At 43.0% G+C, this 6000-nt stretch overlaps 1 pseudogene; it reads left to right on the forward strand.

The window, feature by feature from the left end:
• LOC123972424 overlaps nt 1-6000 on the forward strand; it is a 180955-nt pseudogene that overhangs the window by 151908 nt on the left and 23047 nt on the right.

Here is a 6000-nt window from a genome sequence, read left to right on the forward strand (position 1 = left end):
CGTCAACCGCTTATCCTGCGTACAGGGTCGCGGGGGGCTGGAGCCAATCCCAGCTGACATCGGGCGAAAGGCGGGGTACACCCTGGACAGGTCGCCAGTCCATCGCAGGGCACTTGCAAACTTACATGTCTTAAATAGACTTTCTTTTACAAAGAGGATACAGAGGACTGGAGGTCATTTGGGAAAACAAAGGGTTTTTGCAAGCTGACTTGGGCAAATGCAGTGAGGTGGCATATTAATGCTTGTGCCACCTTGTTGCGTTTGTTGGGTACTTTATGTCACGATGCTCTGAGGTTTATTGCAGGCTGCAGAGCACTTACTCATCATGTACGCTGAGATGAAGGGGTCCTACTTGACCGCTCAGAGATTATTTCATTCATTTACTTTTATTTGTAAGGCTATTATTGGTTTCTATTATTGCTTTGGTTCCCTCTCACTTCTTATTGTGTTTGAAGTTTTCCTGAAACTCAAAATGCAACCTGCTGTACCAGAACGTGTCCTGTATTTTCTGTTGTGCTGTAAAAAATGTTTGTAAACTGCGTAGCTGTTGTGGCCAGTACTCAAAATAGATCCAGTAAATTAAATCTAGGTTGATTTTTTGAGACGTAAATTGTGTAAAAAAAGAGATTATCTTTAGTATACAATCAAACATTTATAACCTCATCACCTTATCTCCCTCTTTTATTTCCCTTTTCCTCGGCCCTCAGATGGATCATGATCCCAGGAACCCAGCCTACATCGCCACACAAGGACCCCTGCCCTCCACTGTGGCTGATTTCTGGCAGGTAAAAGCAAACACACACACAGTACACGCACATACACTCTCCAACAGAAATCAATAAGTTCTCCTCTCTTAAACAAGAGTTAGCCGATTTATATTAGTGCAGCGGGCCACGCGGGACACCAGCTTGTTCTGTAGATGTCGTTATTAATCTCTCCTTCACCATCATGCTCACTGCCCAGCAATGCCTCTGCCACCACCACTGCACACACACACGACACACACACACTTATATACACACACTGGCCTATATTGTTTATGCAGGGAACAGCAAGCACTTTTCCCACCATCCCAAATGTTGGATTGGGTTTGAATCTGAGACCAGGCGATCGATAAGTTATTCCGGCCAGTCGTGGCCTATATGTTTTGTGTCAAGGGGAGCAGTGGGGAGGGTGTGTTTGGGTGTGTGTTGGAAGGAAAGGTCCCCTTGTCAAACAAGTTCTGTCCCCGCTGCATTCCCAAGTGGTTCTGGTTGCCATGCAGGATGGCTAGTATGTTGGCTATGCAAATTCTTGTTATTTTATTACATCCTAGTCAGATTATATATTTATTTGTTTTCTCTGTTGACTGATCGCTCACTGCTAATTGTTTCACTAATGGTGAAACACTAGTAGCACTAGTAATGATACAATCCAAGTATGTTGCATTAACGTCTGTAACTGGAGCAAGGTGAGCCTGTGAAGTTGTGTTGTGATACTTAAAGGTAATTTTGTTATAGTGCCCATTATCACAGCAAAATGACTGTTATGTTGTTTCTGTTATTCTACTGAATTATTAACAAAGCGAGGATCAAATATAAATAAAGGTTAAATTAAATAAAATAGGGCCCAATCTAAATTATTGTTATTAACTAAGATGCTAATTCACATCTTATAACACCTCCTACTCTAGATGTGTGTGCATGTCTTTTAGTAAAATTAAATCTTTATGGCACATTTAGGCTAATACTAAATACAAATACACAAACTACTTTAATTTCTGTGAAGAGAGAAGTAGAATTTGTGACAGAAAGGGAAATCAGTCTGTAGGCCTTCTCAGTGTCCATGAGAGAACAAGGTTTTCTAAACAGAGCCGTAGAGAAAGCTTCAAAAGGAATAATCCATCCATCGTCAACCGCTTATCCTGCGTACAGGGTCGCGGGGGGCTGGAGCCAATCCCAGCTGACTTTGGGAGAAAGGCGGGGTACACCCTGGACAGGTCGCCAATCCATCGCAGGGCCACACATAGACAAACACCCAGTCACACTCACACTCACACAATTTTAGAGAAACCAATCAACCTAGCCTGCATGTCTTTGGACGGTGTGAGAGAACCCACGCAGACATGGGGAGAACATGCAAACTCCCAAAAAGAATAATATTCATCTTTAATCTAGACAACATGCGGTAAATGCATGTCTTGTGAGGTCAACAGGTATACAGGCCTATCACTGCTGCTCATAATGGATTTATCTCAGGTTCATTAAGTGGCCTCTCTTTGCTTTACAGGCCTTTGTACTCAGGCTTTATCCAGGCTTCTTGTTGTGCTGTGGCCCACTGAGCTTATCCAGCAGTACTGTTATCAGGTCCTTAATCAGAGCTGCAAGGTTATTACACCACATACATCCCTTAACACAACATCTACCACATCAGGATTCTGGAGCATAGTGCTGAGGGCACATACTCTACAATGCCCAGCCTCCAGAGGTTAATACACGATCTGTATGATGTTAAGCTGTGCAGTTCTACCAAAGAACACAGTGCGCAGATTACTTTTTTCCAGGATAAATAATAGTTTAGAGTGAATTAACATTTTAACAAACCAAACAAGTTTTAAAAGAGGGGACTTGTCCTCCCAGCACCAGCAGTGTTCTCACCCTGTCAGTTAAAGCAAATTACCACCATTTCTCAAAAATGTGCACCGTCACATCTTTAGATCCATGAGACCAATCAGGGAAGCAGTGGGGGCTGAGAGGAGGTTGTGTAGAGGGGCAGTAATTCAAACCCCGCCGCAGTTAACGGCGGTTAAATTTCCGGCAAGGTGTGGCAGCACTCCTCACTGAGCTGCAGGTGCGACCATGTTGATTATCTAACTCGATGATGTGGGAGCGGTATTGTTTTATGGCTTCCATTAACGGCTGACTGTTACCTCTGATCAGAGTCGAATGGATCTCCAGAGCCAGCCCACCCTCCGGCTGTGAGAATATGACTGCCAGCAGGAAAAATACGACCGCTCGCCGGGTCTCGCTGTGGAATGACCCAGCTGGGGGAGGGAACAGCCTCGACAGCAATTACTTTTCATGCCACAACACTTGACTTCCTCGTTTCTTACCAAAGTTTGAAACACAGTAAACATGTCTTGAAGTGTTTGGTTTCAAACCAAGATAAAATTTTCACCCCCTCCCTCAAAACAGACACATCTACCCTTCCAAAATAATAAATAGCACAAAATTTTAACTGATTATGGACCGATATCCAGGCGAGTGGGTGAGTGAGGACACATGTCAGCATTCCTGTTAGCAGATTATGTGAAGTGTTGACAGCTTTGTATGAGATCTTCCAAATTGAGCTCTCCACATCTTCAACAACGTGACTCCTACTCTCAAGAAATGGCTGCATGCTTGACATTTAAACAAACTTTGGCACTTTTTAAAGAACATTAGGTAACATAAGTCCCTGCCTAAAAAATAAATCGTCTGTACTTGTGAGAAAGAAAGTTTTTTAAAAGTGTAGAAGAGATTACTCTGTTTTCAGATAGCAGTCACTAATTTCATTAGCTCACGCATAGAGCTAAACAAAGTCAGAAGAAGAAGAAGCACTGCTATGCAGCTTTTGAAAGCTAAATTAAAACATACCACTATTTAATTAAAAACGGGCTTCTTCACTCTTGTCTCCACAAAGAGGGAGAGAGAGAGAGAGTCAAGGAATTTACCTGCCACTGCGATAAGTCTCATGGAGTGTGTGTTTTGTTTGCAGATGGTATGGGAGAACGGCTGCGTGGTGATTGTTATGCTGACGCCTCTTGTTGAGAGCGGGGTGAAGCAGTGCTACCACTACTGGCCCGACGAGGGATCCAACCTGTATCACATCTACGAGGTAAAATAACCCAGCATGAGCAGAACTGGTAGTTCTAAAGCTGCAACTTTATGTCATTGGCCTTTGACTCTATGAAACGTGTATGAAGTAGTCACGCTAGGCTTGGCTTGGATCGCATTGATTGGATTGATCTGATGCCCCATATATATGATGATCGGTCAAATCTAGTCACATTTGCAGGCAACATTTTTTCATTTCTACTTTGAAGAATGATTGTACTACAAACTGGACTTCATCACTATGATCAAGTGAACGTTTCTAAAAAGATTATTTATGCCAAAAGATTATCAAGGTGTAATAAAGCATATAGTATTAAATTATTATTATATACAAAGAAGTAAATACTGATATGTTGATTTTAGTAAGTAAGTTAGTACATAAATGTGATAGTCAAATAGGACATGTGTTCAGTGTACACTTGTGTGTTCTTGCAGGTGAACCTGGTGTCCGAACACATCTGGTGCGATGATTTCCTGGTTCGTAGCTTCTACCTAAAGAACATGCAGACCAACGAAACACGAACCGTCACTCAGTTCCACTTCCTGACCTGGCTAAACCAAAACGTTCCGGAGACCAGCCGGACGCTCCTCGACTTCCGCAGGTATGTAGAGCTCCTTTAAAAAAACTGTAAAATTATTTCAAACTAAACTACTTGTTCTGCCAAAGCTGCACCAAGAAACCAACCTGCAGAAGTTACTAGTGCATCAACAAGACTTCCCACCGTGAATACTGCCAGTTATACTCTTATAATGCACAAACTAAGCCAGAGGTACCGCCATCAGCTACTTAACCCAGGCCTCTACAGGTGCTGATCATATAATTAGAATATCATCAAAAAGTAGATTTATTTCAGTAATTCCATTCAAAAAGTGAAACTTGGATATTATATTCATTCTTTACACACAGACTGATATATTTCAAATGTTTATTTCATTTAATTGTGATGATTAAAACTGACAACTAATGAAAATCCCAAATTCAGTATCTCCGAAAATTTCAATATTACTTAAGACCGATACAAAAAAAGGATTTTTAGAAATGTTGGCCAACTGAAAAGTATGAACATGAAAAGTATGAGCATGTACAGCACTCAATACTTAGTTGGGGCTCCTTTTGCCTGAATTACTGCAGCAGTGCGACGTGGCATGGAGTCGATCAGTCTGTGGCACTGCTCAGGTGTTATGAGAGCCCAGGTTGCTCTGATAGTGGCCTTCAGCTCTTCTGCATTGTTGGGTCTGGCGTATCGCATCTTCCTCTTCACAGTACCCCATAGATTTTCTATAGGGTTAAGGTCAGGCGAGTTTGCTGGCCAATTAAGAACAGGGATACCATGGTCCTTAAAGCAGGTACTGGTAGCTTTGGCACTGTGTGCAGGTTGGTACCTGCACACAGTTCCAAAGCTACCAGTCCCTACCAAGTCCTGTTGGAAAATGAAATCTGCATCTCCATAAAGTTGGTCAGCAGCAGGAAGCATGAAGTGCTCTAAAACTTCCTGGTAGACGGCTGCGTTGACCTTGGACCTCAGAAAACACAGTGGACACCAGCAGATGACATGGCACCCCAAACCATCACTGACTGTGGAAACTTTACACTGGACTTCAAGCAACGTGGATTTTGTGCCTCTCCTCTCTTCCTCCAGACTCTGGGACCTTGATTTCCAAAGGAAATGCAAAATTTACTTTCATCAGAGAACATAACTTTGGAACACTCAGCAGCAGTCCAGTCCTTTTTGTCTTTAGCCCAGGCGAGACGCTTCTGATGCTGTGTCTTGTTCAAGAGTGGCTTGACACAAGGAATGCGACAGCTGAAACCCATGTCTTGCATACGTCTGTGCGTGGTGGTTCTTGAAGCACTGACTCCAGCTGCAGTCCACTCTTTGTGAATCTCCCCCACATTTTTGAATGGCTTTTGTTTCACAATCCTCTCCAGGGTGCCGTTATCCCTATTGCTTGTACACTTTTTTCTACCACATCTTTTCCTTCCCTTCGCCTCTCTATTAATGTGCTTGGACACAGAGCTCTGTGAACAGCCAGCCTCTTTAGCAATGACCTTTTGTGTCTTGCCCTCCTTGTGCAAGGTGTCAATGGTCGTCTTTTGGACAGCTGTCAAGTCAGCAGTCTTCCCCATGATTGTGTAGCCTACAGA

Source organism: Micropterus dolomieu, linkage group LG06, assembly GCF_021292245.1.
Source record: "Micropterus dolomieu isolate WLL.071019.BEF.003 ecotype Adirondacks linkage group LG06, ASM2129224v1, whole genome shotgun sequence".
NCBI classification, from domain to species: domain Eukaryota; kingdom Metazoa; phylum Chordata; class Actinopteri; order Centrarchiformes; family Centrarchidae; genus Micropterus; species Micropterus dolomieu.